Below are 19515 nucleotides of genomic sequence, written 5' to 3'. Positions count from 1 at the left end.
TTCGTGGAGGAATATGTCATCCATGCAATTAGCTAATTAGTTAAGTGGGCTCTTGCGTGAAGAGGCTCCCATGGGGGCTCGGATATCTACTTCTAATGCAGCCTTGTTGACATTGAGATGAAATTTGTCTTGTTCTGTCTCCTGTATTGAATTGTGAGCTCTTTGAAGGCAGAGATTGGGTTTATTCATGACCAAACAGCCAGTAGTTTCCACATGACCCATGGGTAGTGGGAAGGAAAGAAGAAAGGAAGACCTGGCTTTCAAGTTTTGATTTCCTGATAATCAACTGTGGACATTACATAAATTCTTTAATCTCCCTCAGCATTGATTTCCTCAGGTCTAAAATGGAGATTATATGTAATTGTCATGTTGTGAGTTATCTGAAGAATGCAATGGGCTACATAAATTGAAGAGATTATTACGTTGAATCTAATAATGAGTATAATAATCACCTAAGAATCAAGTTGGATATAATAAATATGGAAAACTTAATGAATATATAAAACTCACCAAGAATGTTAGCTCTGCTAATTTAACATCAAAACTGATTAATGTTCATTAAGTCTCCTTAGCTAGGCAAATTAGATAAGAATTTATTTTCCTGGCATTTGAGTCATATTTTGATTTGTGTAATACCGATGACTTTAAAAGAATACTTTGCCTAAATCATCTTTAAGTGAGTTCAAAAACAAATGCTAAATGATCCTTGGAATAGAAAATAATTCAAAGTGTTAAATTGTCTAGTGATGGACTTTTAACGTGTGCTGTTGCATGAAGAAGAGGTAAGGATGGATGATGGGATAAATCACATTTACAGATTGTTAAATGTGGGCGGACGGAGCCTTACAAAACCGTGCTTGCCATTCACAGACCTTCCAAGGAACAATATTAATTTTCTTGTGTACCCTCACTGGTAAAATGTCACCCCTTCAATGGTTGTGATTACACAATAATGAAATCAAAAGCTGAGAGCTGGGCATGACCTTGAAGCAACAGCAGTCTCTGTACCAATATCTTTGTACCAATTGTTTCTCTTGGTAGAATTTTTTTTTTTTCCCCCAAAGATAGTTATGAGGCTAGCTGGCTCTTTCTGGCCACTCAGGACTCAGCTTAGATGTCATGTCCTCAGACAGATTGATGGACGGGTTAGTTTCCTATTATCCCCTAGGGAGGCCCTCATCATTGCATCACTTAACTTTATTGCTTTGCATCATTTATTGCTATTTGATATGTGCTAGTTTGTTTGTTTATTGCTTCTTGCCATTGCCGCTCTCACCCCTGGAAGGTAAGCATATTGAAGTAGGGACTTTGACCATCTGGGTCTTGCTATAGCCCAGACATCCAGGACACACATAGTAGGAAATCAATAGAATTATTGAAAGCTGGATGAAAACCTCTCATTTTTGGGACTTCATCAAGATAAGAAGCTTTTGCACAGCAAAGGATACAGTCAACAAAACTAAAAGACAACCTACAGAATGGGAGAAGATATTTGCAAATGACGTATCAGATAAAGGGCTAGTTTCCAAGATCTATAAAGAACTTCTTAAACTCAACACCAAAGAAACAAACAATCCAATCATGAAATGGGCAAAAGACATGAAGAGAAATCTCACAGAGGAAGACATAGACATGGCCAACACACACATGAGAAAATGCTCCGCATCACTTGCCATCAGGGAAATACAAATCAAAACCATGATGAGATACCACCTCACACCAGTGAGAATGGGGAAAATTAACAAGGCAGGAAACCACAAATGTTGGAGAGGATGCGGACAAAAGGGAACCCTCTTGCACTGTTGGTGGGAATGTGAACTGGTGCAGCCACTCTGGAAAACTGTGTGGAGGTTCCTCAAAGAGTTAAAAATATACCTGCCCTACGACCCAGCAATTGCACTGTTGGGGATTTACCCCAAAGATACAGATGCAGTGAAACGCCGGGACACCTGCACCCCGATGTTTATAGCCGCAATGGCCACGATAGCCAAACCGTGGAAGGAGCCTCAGTGTCCAACGAAAGATGAATGGATAAAGAAGATGTGGTTTTTGTATACAAGGGAATATTACTCAGCTTTAGAAATGACAAATACCCACCATTTGCTTCGACGTGGATGGAACTGGAGGGTATTATGCTGAGTGAAGTAAATCAGTCGGAGAAGGACAAACATTATATGTTCTCATTCATTTGGGGAATATAAATAATAGTGAAAGGGAATATAAGGGAAGGGAGAAGAAATGTGTGGGAGATATCAGAAAGGGAGACAGAACGTAAAGACTGCTAACTCTGGGAAAGGAACTAGGGGTGGTAGAAGGGGAGGAGGGCGGGGGGTGGGAGTGAATGGGTGACGGGCACTAGGGGTTATTCTGTATGTTGGTAAATTGAACACCAATAAAAAAATAAATTAGAAAAAAACAAAACAAAACAAAAAACAAAAAACCTCTCATTTTACAGGTAGAGACTTTGCCCAGGGTCACACAGATGGTTACCAGCAGACCAGGGATAGAGCCAGTCCTCCTGACACACAGCTAACATTCTGTTTTCTGCACTCCCTTAGTTACCCTTAGAGCTAGATATGCTTAATCTATGCAAGGGGGCACAATGCATAAAGCCTGTTTACAAGTTCTCGCCATTCTTTTCCAAGTATACTTTCTCCAGTCATATTTTTCTTCAGAGCAGTAGCACTATTCATCATTGAAATGTGATCCAGCTTTTAATTCTGATTCTGTTAGAGTCCTGATAGACCTGTGGTCTGTCATGTAGAAATAACAGAGAAGACACATAACCCGACTCTATACTCAGAGCCTTCTATGCCCTTGTGCATGAAGAAAAACAGAAAATCTCATTATACATTAATTTATATACTTATGAATTAATTAAAGAAATTAAGGTTTTCAAAAACTTATCGGCATTGTTTTAGATACATTGCTTCAGCATCCAAAGAGGAAACTGAGACCTGCATCATCCGGGTAGCAGGGGTACTGTTACACTGCCATGCGGGAAGTGATTTGGATTTTTTTAACCGTAAGTGTAAAGATCAGAGGAGAAGCAGCGATGAAAAGTGACTGTAAGACCAGTCTACAAAAAAAGTAATATATGGGCATATATTTAAGGATGGGTCAATGTATCCTGAAAAGTGAATGAAACAAGGACTCTTGGCCATTGCTGGTGGGAAAGCAAAAAAGCCACTTTGAAAGATGGTTTGATAGTTTCCTACAAAACCAGATTTCTTTCATAATCTTATGATCCAACTATGAAGTTTTTTTTTTACTCATTACTCAAATGAGCTAAAAAAAAATATGTTCACACGAAAACCTGTATATGAAGATTTCTAACAGCTTTATTTATAATTGTCAAAACTTGGAAGCAACCAAAATATCCTCTTTTTTCCCTTTTTTTTTTTTTTCAAAATGTCCTTTAATAGATGAATGGATAAACAAACTGTGGTACATCTATACAAAGGAGTATTAGTCAGTGATTAGAAGAAATGAGCTATCAGGACATAGAAAGACACGAGAAAGCTTAAATGCATTATTTAAACTGAAAGAAGCCATTCAGAAAAGCCAAATTATACCATATAATTTCAATTAGATTACATTCTGGAAAGGCAAAACTCTGGAAACAGTAGAAAGACTGTGGTTGCCAGCAGTTTGTGGGGGGAGGGAAGAAGGGGTAAACAGGTGGAGCAGAAGGCATTTTTAGGGCTGGGAAGCAATTCTGTGATATAATTGTGCATACTTGTCATTATACATGTGTCAAAGCCTGTAGAACTCTACAACACAAAGAGTGATTTCTAAAGTAAATTGTGGACTTCAGCTAATAATCCTCCACCAATATTGGCTCATGAATTATAACAAACGTACTATGCTGTTGCAAAAGTTAGTAATAGGAGGAACTGATGAGAGGGTGAGGGGTTTTAGGGAACTCTTTGTAGTTTCTCCTCTATTTTTCTGTAAAACTAAAACTTTCAAAAAATAATAAAGTCTAGGGGCACCTGGGTGGCTCCGTTGGTTAAGTGTCTGCCTTTGGCTCAGGTCATGCTCTCAGGGTCTTGGTACTGAGCCCCATGTCGGGCTCTCTGCTCAGCAAGGAGACTGCTTCTCCCTCTCTCTGCCACTCTGTCTCTCAAATAAATAAATAAAATCTTCAAAAAATAAAATAATAATAATAATAAACTGAATGAGTCCAACCAAACATTTGTCACAGGGACAAGTGAAATCAAGGATTAATCTGGATTAATCTAGGAGACAATTACTAAGTGCATACTTGGCACTCATGTCTGTGCTAGGCATTGAGTTTCAGAAATAAAGCATGAGCTTTACTGTCTAAGAGTTTATAGTCTCATAGACCAAAGTAGCTCTGCAAACAAGGCCAATAAAGTATGGTGAATTATTCTGGTAGATGTGCATAATAGTGCAACGGACAGCAAAACGGAAAGCTCTACCAGTTTAAAGGGGCGATTCAGTGAAGTCTTTCCAGAGGAGTTATATCTGGAGCCAAATCTCCAGATATAAGAAGGTAAATGTGAGTTGGTTAATAGATGATTCTCATGATAGAGATTTTCATGAAATGCCATGGATTGTATGCTTGATATCGAACAAGATAAAGATAATTCAAGACTGATATTACAGAATAGAAGGAAAGGGTCAGAGCCCTAAGTAGCCATGATAAAGTTAAAGAATACAAATGCAGGAGTTAGTGCATGAGAGATGTGGAAAGATGGTGATTGGGGATTCATAAATTGAATTTTAAAAGTTTGAGTTGATCCATTCAAGAGAAACAGCTCTTGAAATATTTATGTCTAATTTGGCTGGAGCTTTGGGTTGAATTATTTATGTTTCACCTTAGCAGCCTGAGATATCTAGAAAATTTATAGCTGTAATCACCACAAATGCTCACTTGTACTTTGTATATGGTACCTCACCCTGTCCATCCAATCATAAGGCCAGGGGGAGGTCATGGAGAAAGTATGCTCACAAAGAGTATGAGCAAATTTTGTTGGCATTTAAGAGGTCAGAGATATGTGCAGCTAAGTTATTTGGTGGGTCATAAACATGGAGATAAGCAGGAAAGAACGGTAATGAGCCAGGGACCCAAGTACGGAGTAAATAAGGAAGCATAACCATGAGGTCAGAAGAAGACAGAGTAGAAAAAGGCACATAACTAACTGTCATCACCGTATATTTACTATTATCATTATAATTAACATAATTGTTCAATGTTTGTACAAATATCAGGAACTTATAGTTTGAAACATTTAGTAGGAAGCTTAAGGACTGTCAACATAGCCTAGGATATCGGAGAATGAGTGACTTCTACCCAGAGGATTGAGCATATGGAAAGAGATGGTCTTACTGGAAAAGTGTTGAATTTTATTTTATTTTATTTTATTTTAATTTATTTATTGAGAGGCAGAGGGAAGAGCAGAAAGAGAGGTGGAGGGAGAGAGAAAATCTTAAGCAGGTTCCACCCCCAGTGGGAGCTCGAGATCATGAGCTGAGCTATAATCAAGAGTAGGACACTTAACTGGCTAAGCCGTTCAGGAGCCCTGAAAAGAGTTGAATTTCAATTTTAATTAAAGAATTAAAGCAAGGAAATGGAGTTACACACACACACGCACACACACACACACAATGAGTTTTATTCTGTATTTTATGCTAACAGTTAAAGCAATGGAGAAGAAAGTCCTAAAAACAAAAACCTGCTGGACTGTGAGAAGATGGTGGGCTGCAGGGTCTAGTATTTTGAACTCATCACTGGGAAATGTGGAGGGGAGAGGCACATGGAACTGGTAACGTTGGATTTCTGGAATTTTTGCAAAAAATCTCTTTTTCAGGCAATTTAATCCTAATTCTTGATCAAGAGTCTTAGAGGCCTGTGATATAGAGATGCAATGGTTCTCTCCATGAGATGGGTTAAAGATGTCACACTTGATCATAGTTCTCAGAAAAGATTTTCCTTTGTGGTTGGAGACGGATTTTTTTTTTTTTTTTTTTTTTTTTGCATGTCAATTTAGCAGTCTAAGGTAGTTAGAAATCCCATGGTTCTGTTAAGGTAATTGTCAGAAATCTCTATTCGCAGATAAACCTTTTTGCTTCAGCCAGCTGTGAGGGGTACACAGTGACACTGGTAAGTACCCCAGGGCCTAGATATTGAATAAAGCTTTGTCGATTTAAGTGCTAAAAGGTGGGCAGGAGAAAAGCAGGAACAGGAGAGGAAAACAGCCAGATATTAGCGCAGGTAGGATATAAAGAGAGAAAAAACAGTAAAAATTGAGTCAGACACAAGAGTTAAGGTTAACTTCAGAGGGGCATTCAGTGAAAGAATCTTCTGGGATTTTTAGACAGAAGGCTAGAGAGCTATTTTTGGAAAGAAACACATTTTAGGTTTAAATTAAACAGAAGCTTAGTTTTGAAATGTCTAATGAAACACTTATTATTTTCACATTGTCGTGACAATAGAAATTTATTTATAGAGATTGCACTGGACTGAAAAAGTGTAATTACATAAAGACACACGAAATGCGTTTTTTACACTTAATCATTTCTGAGGGTGTCTGCAATTTTCTTTTGAAAGAAGTCCGTTTCCAGAAGTAAATTTTCTTCATGGCAAAGACTATCCTATTAAAATAGTGTGCATTTCAAAGAAATGACTAGTTCTAGAAAGAGCAGATGATGAAACGGTAGCCAGTCTACTCTTAAGAAACATCAGATTATGAATGGCAGCTACAGCCCTGGGACATCCTTGTCACTTAGTGCAAGTCTACAGGGGATGAGGTTGCTTCCTAGCCGCCCTCCAAGGCTACAGATAAAAACCAGGCGTCTCAAGTGGCATGACTGTGTGCTTGTATCCTTCTGAACCAGTACTGTTATCCATCAGTAAGTATCAAAAAGCCAGTGGAGCCACAAAATCTAGATTTTTAATGGTAGTAGAATAATCACCCCTATAACCTACTCACTTTGCTGTTTGGGCTAGTAATTAAGCTTTTGAAGCTGCAGTTTTTTTCAAATACAGTCCACCGCAAAGGGTTCTTATAAGGAGTGAAATGAAGTAATGCTTAGCAGAGTACTTGCAATATAGAGCCAGGCTTCAACAAATGTTATTTTGGAGAGACCAGACTCAGTACATGAAAATGATGAATCACAAATTTTCCTAGAGTCCTCATCTGTAAAGTGGAGCTATTGATAGTATCTCTTTCTTATGTTGTTAAGATATTATCTGTTAAGATATTACATGTTAAAATATGTTAGCACACTATCTGTTGAGCGTTTAGAACAATCCTGGCCCACAGAGCGCAATGAAGGGATGCTACTTCTTATCATATAACTTATTTTTTCTAGCTGCTGCTTCTTCCTGCTTAAAGGGGCTGGTAGTGTCTAAACCAGAGGTCAAAAAATGGTCACCTGGATGCTGCATCTAGACTTTGCTGGATTTTGCTTTGCCCACACACTGTATAAGCAATAAATTTGAATGCACACAGATATAGCATTTGTTTTCTCCTTTGTCACAGTTCTATACCATCTTCTGTCTCATACCTGGCACAATGGACGTCCCTAGGCCACCTGCTTGATGCCTAACCTATTTATTCTAAAATACTTTGTCTATGGTGTTTTCCTTTGCTCCTCCATTTACATTCTTAAAATCCACCACTTTCCTTCAAGCTCTATTTAATACATGAAAGATAAAGACGGTTTATGCATTTGCAGAAGCCCTGATAATAGCACTTCATTGGCTTGCAATAAGAAAATGAATATTGGGTCAATATGCCATCTCAAAAGTTGCTCCAAGGAGAATTCAATTAATTACCTTGGTTTTTCTTCAGTATAACACAAATGAAAGTGAATAATATAGATTTTCATTTCCTCATTTTTCTTTGTAAGATATTTCATTCTTGGAGTTCTGTATTGTTAGCTGCTCACAAAAGGTATTTTTAAATTTGATTTTTATAGAGTAGCTCACATGTGCCCAACATAAAAGCTCACAATAATATTAATATATTAAATGAATGCAAAATAATGGAAGCATTCTCACATCAAAAGAGAATATGGAGATACATTATTTTTTTTTCTTTTATAGGCAGTGATAGTTACCAGCCCAGTGTTTATGTTAATTTAATCGGTGGAATCTATGATAATCAAGATCACCACTTGGTGGTAAAACTATTTTTTTTTTTTTTTTTTTGGTGCAGAAGAATGCCCATGAGTTTTGTCCACTGAAACAAAGCATTTCTCAACATACATTCAATACATAAATGCGGTGGGTATTTTTTAATGGAAATAAACTTTTGTCAAGTAAAAGATACTAGTTGGACACTTTATTTTTGGCTTTATATCTTTCTATTAATTATGTTTATGTTTTGGTGGGGGTGGTAACCATAAATATTTTTATGGAGCAGTAGGTAGGTGTGGCAGTTAGGGAGGGCCAAGAATAGAAAGAGTAGGTTAGGCCTACATATCTGCATGTAAGGTGTTTGTAGGACCTTAACAGTGTAAGATCACGCTCCTTGCTAATGGTCGCTCATTTTTTAGAATTTATTCTATATTGTTTTGGTTCTTTTTATGTATTAAGACTTAGTTTTCCCAATGCTATTGGATTTTGTCGAGCACCACTATGTGTCCAAGTTTTCAGAATTCTATAGGGAAAGGATTTCCTTGGTCAAATCCTTTGGGATACCGTTGTATAAAAGATCTAAGAGGGTCATAAAGCACATGAGTATATTGCAGGCTCGGATGATTTCTGTTTAAAAACTTGTGTGGCTTTCTTTCACTTAGTTTCTCATGGTGGTTTTTGTATTACAAAACTCTTTCTTGTGGAATATCTTAACTTTCCAGGAGAACTAAATTCAGTGGATGCTGCTATAGGATTTATATAATTTTACTGTATTATTTCTTTTTCTTAAAACCTTGGCTTATTGTATTAATCTTTGTCTCAAAGGTTTTCTTCTTATGTGCACTTATAGCCTTCATACCCATTGCTAATCAACTTAATTCTTTTATTGTTTGCTTGCTCTTAGTTTGCTTTTTCTTAGTACATATTCCTGAGAGAGACCAGTTTTCTCACTGGGGAAAACTTGGGAAATCAGATGAGAAAGACATGTTTGCACGCAATGGACAATCTTTGCAGCAACTAGGTCTCGAGGGAACAAAATCCTGGTAAACCAGATTCTACACAAAGAGGTGAGAAAATATTCTGCAACCTTTCTTTATCTCCATCAGTGCATTTTTGATTCTCAGAATGGAGTACTAGTTGGTATTATTCAGAGACACAGAAACTGGTAGAACTTTTGATAGTCTCATAAGGCTTTGAAAGACAAAATTTTGAGATTTAAGGGTCCAGAATGCCCTGTAGTAAGAGAGCGAGGTACAGGCTCAGTTCAACATCCCTCTGATAGAATAAAAGGCAGAGTAGAGATCTCACAGCCTCAGGGTAGTGATTGGCATCCGGAGGAGAGGCTCTGTGGACACTGGTCCCACTCTCCTTGGTTACCACCCTGTGAAGAGATACACCCTGGAATGTGCAATGGAGAGGTTGACAGACCATCCCAGAACCGCAGCCCAGCCTCAGGTCAGCTCAGTCCCTGGTGGGAAGCAGATGATAACCTCCATCCTATCTGGTTGTTGAAGGAGCAGGTGAACCCCCACGGATGAACCCCACTGGATGAAGATAACATCATCAGAGCCTCAACATTTTTCGTATTCAGTGTTCAGCATGCCATTTAAAATCCAAGGAGGAAAACAGTCAATGGAAACAAATGCAGATGACCCAGATACTAAAATAAGCACACCAGGGCTTTACACTACCAAAAATTATTATATTTAAGAAAATAAGAAAAATATTTGAAATGATACTGAGAATAGATGGAGAATGAATGAGAGAGTTGATATCTTAAAAAAATTTTTTTTTTCTGAGAAAGCAAATCTAATTGTCTGAGCTCATGTTCTTCTGCTATGTCAGGAGAGTTGGCAAGCCAGTAGATCGGTAGATTGATAACTGCAGTCAGAAGCTCATATACTTCAATTTCCCTGGGCTGGGAAAGTGAATTCATATCCTGTAATAATTTGTCTGTATAGGTCTTGTGCTTTAGCAAGAATTTGGGCTGTGGATAGTAAGGAACACTAGTAAGTCTAGTACACATCTCATGAAACATTTAAGATGCACCACATTTAAGCAAAATGATAACAGACAAGGATAGTCATTGCAGTACCATTTAAAATTCACTAATAAAAGCTATTTGTAAAATGTATGTAATAATCATTAAAAATAAAACCAGTACGGAAGTAGAAAATATAAGTAAAAAACAATCTTTAAATCATTTAAAAAAAAAAAAACAGGACTTAATAGAAAGGTTTGGGATTGGTCACAGTAGTGGTCAAATTTATAACAGAAATAGAGAAGGATCGAAGAAAGTCTTTTGGTGATAGTTTGGGGCTTTATATATGGTTTCTTCCCATCTCCAGTGTAAATAATAATGTGACACCCTCAATAGATTTTGGATAAAATACCCATGGTGAAGAACGGCAGATCTGTCTCATTGCTTAGATTACATACAGCATGTGTAGAAATTATGATGAAAATTTTGGATACTTTTTTTACATTTTTCTTTCAGAATTTTTTGGTTTTCTGATAAGTTTAGTGTAACTTGCAAATTTTCATTCCCAATTTCAGCTAGTCTTTATATACCCTAATTCTATTTGCCCTTTATTCTAATTTCTTTGATATTCTTTTAATGTCTAATGAGAACAACTGCTAAATGTTGATATTGTTAATGGGAAAATCAAACAGATATAATTAGAGGTTTTCATTAAATTAACATTTTGGACTTCTAATGGCATCCTCATTAACTGGTGCTTTATTCTAAGTCAAACTCTCAAACAGACAGAGTCCTTTTATAGTTTTACTAAATCCAAATTTATTTTTCATACATACACTTGTTCAGCTCACCTACGTGACATTCCCATTAGGCTCTCTGCTTATTATATTTTCAGATTATACTGAAATTTTTGTTATATATTTTCAGTTTTACACTATAACTTTTAGAAAACATGAGAAAGATCAGAAATTTCAAGGAGAGTTATGAAATCGAGCTATTTTATAAGTAATGTGTCTCAAAGTAGCTGTAATAGTTCCTGATGACTCACAATACTGTAAGAAAGTTGATAGACTGTAACTCTAGAGTTATTTTTGAGCTCTTAGGTTTTATTTACATTTTTTAGGACACAATATTTTCTCCTCCTTTATGTTCATTTGCTTTTAACTACATCCATGTCTATCTATTTATCTATATATTTATATATATCTTCTATATCTATATGTCTATGTATATGAAGAGCAAAGAGATCTTTCCTCTTGTATTTTAATATATAATGCTAGTATATATCACTTTCCATTTTCTATAGTTTAGTCATATAGTCCTTGTTTGATTTAATTTGGGCCAACTATGACCAACCTGTAATATTTTTCATGCTTTATTTTATTTTTTTTTAAGATTTATTTATTTGAGAGAGAGTGTGCACGCATGTGTGAGTGGGGAGAGGGGCCGAGGGAGAGGGAGAGAGAGAATCTCCAGCAGACTCCTTAGTAATCAGGGAGCCTGATGCAGGGCTGGATCTCATGACCCTAAGATCATGACCCCAAGGATTATGACCTAAGCCAAAATCAAGGGTCAGACCCTTAACCAACTGAACCACCTAGGCACCCCATTTTTAGGTTTTAATCTTTGGCTATATGACTTTCCCTTTATTCTAATTGATATATAATCCCAACTTTTCAATATTATGTATAGATATGAACATATGATTCACAAAACTCATGGCCTTTTTATGGACTTAAATAAGTTATCATCATGTATCTATTTCTCTATACCTTATACTCTTATCAGCTGGATTATTGGCTTTCTTTGATGCCTTCAAGCATTTCTTTGCCTTTACTCAGGCCACTAATTTGGTTTGGAACTTAATGCTTATAAACACACGTACAATCACACCCAGGCATGGTTTGTATATCAACAAACGCTCTTTTAGATTCTGATGATTCAATGGTGGAACAAAAACCCAACAATTTTTGCATTTGTGAAGCACATAAATGAGTGAGGGGCATAGAAAATAAACAAAGACATCTGCAAAAATGTTTTCACATATACTAGAGTGATCAGTGTTACAGGGCAAGGAAGGGAATTAAGCAGTGCTGGCATTTGAAGGTGAGGTTAAAATTGTAAACAGGTTGTCAGGGAAGCCTTCACTGAGAAGTTGACATTTTAAAGATCCCTGAAGGAAGTTCAGGAGTGGGTCACGTGAATATCTGTGGGAGGAGTATTCCAGTCAGAGGGAATTTTAAGTTCGGAATCCCCAAGGAGTGTGAAGAACAGCAATGTCGTCCGCTACGGGTGATGGGCAGATACAAGCACATAAAGTTGTCACGTAGCCTATTTGGTACATAAAGCATTCTGATGCAGAATTTCCTAGCAGTCTTCTGAAATCTAACTATGACCTATCTTCTCAATTCAACTTTCTGATAATTCCCAACATGAGCTTTCTGCTTTATATTGTCCAGTCTCAGTTCTATTCCTCTTCTGAGCATAGATACTATACAAAAATGACATGGCAGCTCATCACTTTGTCATGGAAATTCTGTCTCATGATTTTTGTTTCAAGACTTTCATTTGGTTTCTATTTTCTTGGTTTGTGTCAAGAGTCTCTTTCTATGCCTAACCTTAATGAATACATCAATGATCTAGATAGATTGCTTAGCTTTTTTTTTTGTTATTGTTTATTCCCTATGTTACTATCTCTTACTATTTTTATTGACCAATACTATTTGCTGACACTCACAGACAAATGAAACTTCAGACTGAATGACTATTTCTGTAAGGCATCTGAATAGAGCTTTTGGTTCATAGATGTGGTCTGTGAAAGTGTCGTATAATCTGTCCAGAAACTATCATTATGCGTTTCAAAGATAGAAATGGGAGTTCCTAAGTGTTTTTCATCTTCTGATTTCTTGAAATCAGACTAAAGCAGTAAAAGAATCAGAGACACAGGCAGATTTGTGGTCCAAACTTTGGTCTAGTAATTCTAGTTCCTCCTCCTTCAGGGGCTTTCTCTATGGGGCAAACACTACTGACCCACACCCAATGACCCACCAGATAATGACCATTAGCTATCCACAGTGGAATGTCTCAAGATAGGAATATTGCCTCTATCTTACTCCCTTGCTTACCCTTGGCTCTTTTCTATCCTTGTTGCTACCCTCAATTCAGTATTTTTCTGAGAAACTTAGGCTAGCCATTTCACTTCATATTTTTTACACCACCTTGAGCCTTTTCTCACATTTTTCTTAGACTATGCTACATTCCTCTGAAGCCTACTCATTTTTTTCATCTGTCATCACAAAAATCTTTCCTTATTATATCAACTCATTGTGATATTGGCATGTCCCTGGACTTCTGCAACACTTCTTCTGTATGATGGTCATCTGGCAATTATAAATCACATTTATTAAATGGATGGTCTTTATATCTACAATTAGATTATCAGCTTCTATTCTGTACAAACAAGGATTATATTTCTTTGTATTTTCCAGTGGTAAATGGCTATTCAAAGACTATGCTGTGATATAAAAATGATATGCAATGATTAGGCATAGTATCTTTGGTCAATTCACCACTTTTACATTCTTTATGTCTTAAAAACCAGCTCAGTAAGTTGGATGGATTTGGTCTTACTGTGGCATTGACTGATTTTATACTTTGGTGATATGAAATGTATCACTTAGATTTTATTACATCATATATTGTTGATCATCCTATTATTCAATACACTTCAAAGGACTTAATATTCCCTCTGGTTTAGTAAAAAAGCTTCAAAATGATTAGTGAATAACAGTGGATAAAAGCCTTCTCACCTAATTTTCTTGTGGTTTACCCGTATCTGTCTTCTTTCCCACTTTAACTCATTAAGCTCATTAAGTTGTATTAGTGTTAACAGAGATATCCAATAATCAATGTGGAAGAGCTGACCAAAGTGCTGCTCTTCAGAGTACTGTGTTAGATGCCATGACAATCACAGCTGCCTTTCTAGTGCAATGTTTGAAGATAATAATGACTCAGACTTCTTTCAGACCTATGACATTTTCTAAGATTGTCAAATGTTGTAGAAAATATATAGGGTGGTCAACTAATTGAATCACTCCTTCCTGTGATGAAATGCCATATTTTAGATAACACTGGCCCACTGGTGTTCTTTTTTTCTACTTCTCTTTTATCTTTCAGGCAAATGGAGCTCTTTGGGAGAGTATGAAGTCTTCTAAAGGAGTCTTTGAACATAATCTATATGCTTTCTATTATCATTTAGATGCATCCTTCTCGCGTCTCAGATTTTGGACTTGATGAAGTTTAAAGGTCTTCTCCATATTTTACTTTCTCTAATTCAATGGCAGGGTATAGTTTTAATAGTGTAATAACAAAAAACAAAACAAAACAAAACAAAACAACAGAAGGAATGATAGCAAGTCTTGCTATCTGTCTCCTAAGAGACCTTGCAGGATAGTATTTAGGTTTAATGCTGAAACTATAAAGACACAATGAGGCAGAGCTTGGACCTAATAATAAAGCAATTTACCCAAACTCCGTACTGTCACACCTATACCTCATACTGTATAAACTGTGTCCCTTTGCATATCTCACACCTCTGGTTATAGATCTTGTGAAGAAGCATATTTGCTAATGAAAGGAAGCATATTTGCTAATGAATATTTGATGATATATATTTTAGAAGTGCAAAATATTTCTTCTGTTGAAACATTTCTATTATCAACATTTGTTTACATCAAGAGTTTTCTCTAGTATTAGGAGAAATCCTTCTCTTTGTGTCTCTATAGATGAGAAAAACATGTACTCTGGTTTATTTATTTTTTTTTTTTAATTTTTTTTAATTTTTATTTATTTATGATAGTCACAGAGAGAGAGAGAGAGAGAGAGAGGCAGAGACACAGGCAGAGGGAGAAGCAGGCTCCATGCACCGGGAGCCCGATGTGGGATTCGATCCCGGGTCTCCAGGATCGCGCCCTGGGCCAAAGGCAGGCACCAAACCGCTGCGCCACCCAGGGATCCCTGTACTCTGGTTTAGACTCTTTAGTACTCTTTAGAAGTAATTAGGTCAAGTTTGTGCTCTTTGTAATTTATTTTGATTGTATGGGAAATATGCATGATAAATTTTTCTCAAAACAGATGAGCATAGGGGAGGGGAAGGAAAAAATAAAATAAGATAAAAACAGAGAAGAAAGCAAAGTATAAGAGACTCTTAACTATAGGAAACAAACTGAGGGCTACTGGAGGTGGAGGGGTTGGGTAATCGGCTGGTGGGCATTAAGGAGGACAGTTGATGTAATGAGCACTGGGTGTTACATGCAACGGATGAATCACTAAATTCTACCCTTGAAACTAATAATATAGTATATGTTAACTAAATTAAATTAAATAAAAAATAAAGTTTTATAGTGTAGCTAAATCATTTAGAGGCACTGATAATCATGATTGGTATAAAGTTGTTTGAAATATTTGTGTTATATATGAATAGGGAAAAAATAATACTATAAATTGGTTGGTATGACTGCAAAAACTTATAATGTAAGTTTTATAAGATGGTGTCATTTAATCATACCAAATAGTGTGAAGCAAATATAGCATTTTGCATTCTATCACATTAATGACACTAGTAACCTCTTATTTTGTTTGTCATAACCATAGCATAGATTACAGGGGTGGGGGACTGACATTTACTTAATGAAATAGGTATAGGATAAAGAGGCATCCTTTGAAGCATTTAATTCTGAAATACATGAAAACATCCAAGATTTTTATCTTTCTTTTTTTAAAAAAAAATTAGTTAATATTTTTTGGATGCCAGAATAACTTTTTTTATATGAAAACAAGATAGAATAAGGATAGTAAAAAAGAAAAAAAAAGGATCCTATAGGCCAATCTTATACAAGAATCTAGATACAAAATTCTAACTAAATAGTATCCAATTGAATGTAGCAATTACACACATAAAAACTCATATTTGTGGATCATATCTAAGTAGCATTTATATCAGGAAAGCAAACATTATTCAATATCAGTGAAATTATATTACTGTTATTCAACATTAACACATAAAAACAAGATGAATCATGATGATTTTAATAGCAAAAAGGAGAGTATTCAAGTGGTGGATGAGGCATCATAAATCAGTGGGTAAAGGATGAATTATTCAATAAATTGTATTGGGGCAATTAGTTTTCCACACAGAAAATTAAATTAGGTCTTACTCTAAAAAAATATGGAAAGAAACTACAGAAAAACCCTTTAATACTAAAGATCTTAATATGAAAAATAGCAAAAGAATTAGAAAACATGAACAAATATTTAGTGAATATTAGGTAGAGATGAACTTCTGAAGCAAAACACACAAAGAAGAAATCATATAGGAAATAAATTATAAAATCAGTCACATCAAAATTAAAACTTCTTATAACAAAATATACCATATAAATAAATATGTTCATGGATCTAAAACGAATTGGAGAAGATAGCTGTAATATATACAAAATTGACATGTAGAATGCATAAGAAACTATTACAAATCAATGAAAAGAAGGTGAACAGCTCAATTAAAAGTAGATAATGTTTATAAATAGGAAATTCTCAAAAGATGTCACCAGTTAGTCAATGAACCTACTGAAAAGATGGTCAATTTCATTAGTAATAGGAGAAAAGCAAAATAATGTGGGAATCCATCTTATACCTCATGTACTCTTATGGGGATTTCTGAGCTTGCCTTTAGGCACTTCTCTGAGTTGTCATGACCCTTCTTCCTTCTCATGAACAGCATCCTGGGTATGGCCTTGGTCTACTCCAGGAAGCCAATGATCTTTCAGATGCTTGGTGAAGCCGTGTTTTCAGATATGCCAAATATCTGTGAGAGCCTCTACCAAATTCTGTCTCTATCTCAAATATGTACTCTGGTGGTTGATCGTGGGAAGTAGGGAGTGTACACATTCACATATGGCCTCTTTTTTCTGTACTTCCTTTTTTGATGGCCTGTAATGGCCTTTAATGGCCTTTAATTGCCCCTCCTGCTAGGAAAAGAAAGGTCTGGTCTTTCTTTCCCTATTCTTCCTTCATCTCATGGAGGTAAAAAAGTTTGGGTAAACCTAAATGATAAGTGGGATGGAGGAATAGTAGTTGAAAGTAAAAGAATAAATAGATGGATTATTCAATGACAGGAGTCAATATTACATTCATGAGAAAGGCTCAGAGCAAGAGATGATACGATCTCTTAAGGATTCCGGATGCCTGAAATGGTGAAACATATGTATGTTGCTAAGACTGCTGCTGCTTTTGGATCTTGATAAAATGAAACCTGAATGCCATTGCTCTGAGAGATATTTTCATTATATGGTATAATGATGGACGGGACTAGTTGTCAATGACTGTAGTATTTAGTATGTAGTTAGGATGTTTGATTCTTATTTTTATTGCCATACTGTGATAGGTTGCTAAAACCGACATTGTTGATAAGGTTATAATACCGATGTTGATGGTCAAAAGTATTGGTAAATTGAATTGAAGCCTCCCCCAGGATGTAATATTGATGGGCTGAGAAATAACAGGGTTTATCTAATTGTCAGCTACTTTCTATGCTAGATAGTTCTGTGAAAGTTTATCATAAAGTACAAATGGTGATAAGAGAGTGGCTTTATACAATGAATCAATTATTTCTTTAAACTATCCCTCCTTCAAACTGGCTCCACCAAATATTAGGTTTATTTTTATTTTTATTATTTATTATTTATTTTATTTTTTAGGTTTATTTTTAAAGATATTGCTCTGTTCGGCATATCTATACTATATTAAATATAGATGTCCCAGGGGGATGGAGATTGTGTAAGAGAGTCTTGGACAAAGGCCAAGAGATAGTCTATCTGTGCAGTAAAGAATTTGATCTTGCCTAAAGAGAGGTGTGGCCTTTGCTCTTGGCTTCTAGGAGGTAAACTGTGTCATATCTAACAAAAGTAGTTTTGTTTGCCACCATAAACAAAGTGAAGTAAATCTTAGGATGACTGTGTCTTCAAACTTTGCTGTTTTACTAACTCCAGGTGCCTTGTAACCACTAATAACAGTAGTTTGTATTTGTATGGAAGGTAGTTTGAGTTACTTATTTGTGTATTTTCTTTACACAAATCTTTTTTGACATCTCTATGAGGGAAGATGTTTTTACTGTTTATGTTTTGTAACTGGGACAGGTGATGTATGGTGACAATCATTGTGGGCTAAGTCAGGTGTGAAAATGAATTCCAAATGTAGGGTTCTTAACTATAGAAACAGACTGTTCCCTAAGATTACTTCTACCTCTGGATTGTGAAATATTGCTTGCACATACTTTGATATATTTTCCTTTCAAAAAAAGAATAAAATAAAAACAACACCAAAAAAAAAAAAATCCCCATACTGAGATATTGCAAAAGCTTTCCATTCTCTGGTGTTTAATATGTTTAAAAAATGCTCTCTACATGATTGGTACAAAGATCTTAATTGAGGTCTCAGAGTTTCTTATTTAACCAACTACATTTTTCAGAATTATAATATGTAGTTAGTTCTCCTAAGATGTTAGGATAAAGGGATGCTGAATAGGAGAAATAAATCCTCTGCCATTAGCACATTTAGACTTGTATTCTTCTCCAGCTAAAACCTTTTATCATCCCTTAGTTCAGAGATAGTCTGACAGGACTTATTCTGAGGTTCTATTCAGAAAGAAAGCATTCCTTAGCAAAAGAGACTGAAACTTTTCTCAAATGCTTTAAAATATGCTTTTTAATCATGATGGTAATAAGATTTAAACAGAAGAATGAATTGAGAGAAACATTTTACCAGCTTCCTTTTTTTTTTTTTTTTTTTGTTTGATGGATTATCACTTAACTGTACCAGTGATGGCCAAAATGCCTCTTCTTTTTATCATTTTGAAGTTTCTAACCATTTTCAATGTTTATTTATTTAGCAGAAGTGGTTATCTATGAAGGATCTTCATGAAAATAGGTTTGTTTTATTAATTTGACAGTAAAGGAGCCTTATTTAAAATATACTTGTCATCCAAGGTGATTTTATTCTTGCTATATATCATCCCGTTCTGACCTAGCCACCAATGCTTTGTTGTCCAGACAATAGATAGTGGTTATGGTTACACTTAGCATGCTCTTGAAAGCTATATAGATTTATGAGATTTTATGGAGAAGTGTTTCCATAAAAACATCCTTAGTTAAACTGGTCTTATCATGGTGTCTATTTTTTAAAGAAGCTAAGGACCAAGAAGAAGAAAACCATTAGCAGACTCACTCAGGGAGCTATTTTATTATTTACAGAACCTATGCATGCTTTTCTCTCACATCCTCCACTTGGCAACACTTTGTCTAAATAATATTTGTGCGAACGATGGAGGTTTTTTTTTTTTTAATCTTTGAAATTCATGAATATGAAGCCT

This window comes from Canis lupus, chromosome 37 (assembly GCF_003254725.2).
Source record: "Canis lupus dingo isolate Sandy chromosome 37, ASM325472v2, whole genome shotgun sequence".
In the NCBI taxonomy this organism is placed as follows: domain Eukaryota; kingdom Metazoa; phylum Chordata; class Mammalia; order Carnivora; family Canidae; genus Canis; species Canis lupus.
Note: the sequence above shows the minus strand (reverse complement) of the source record.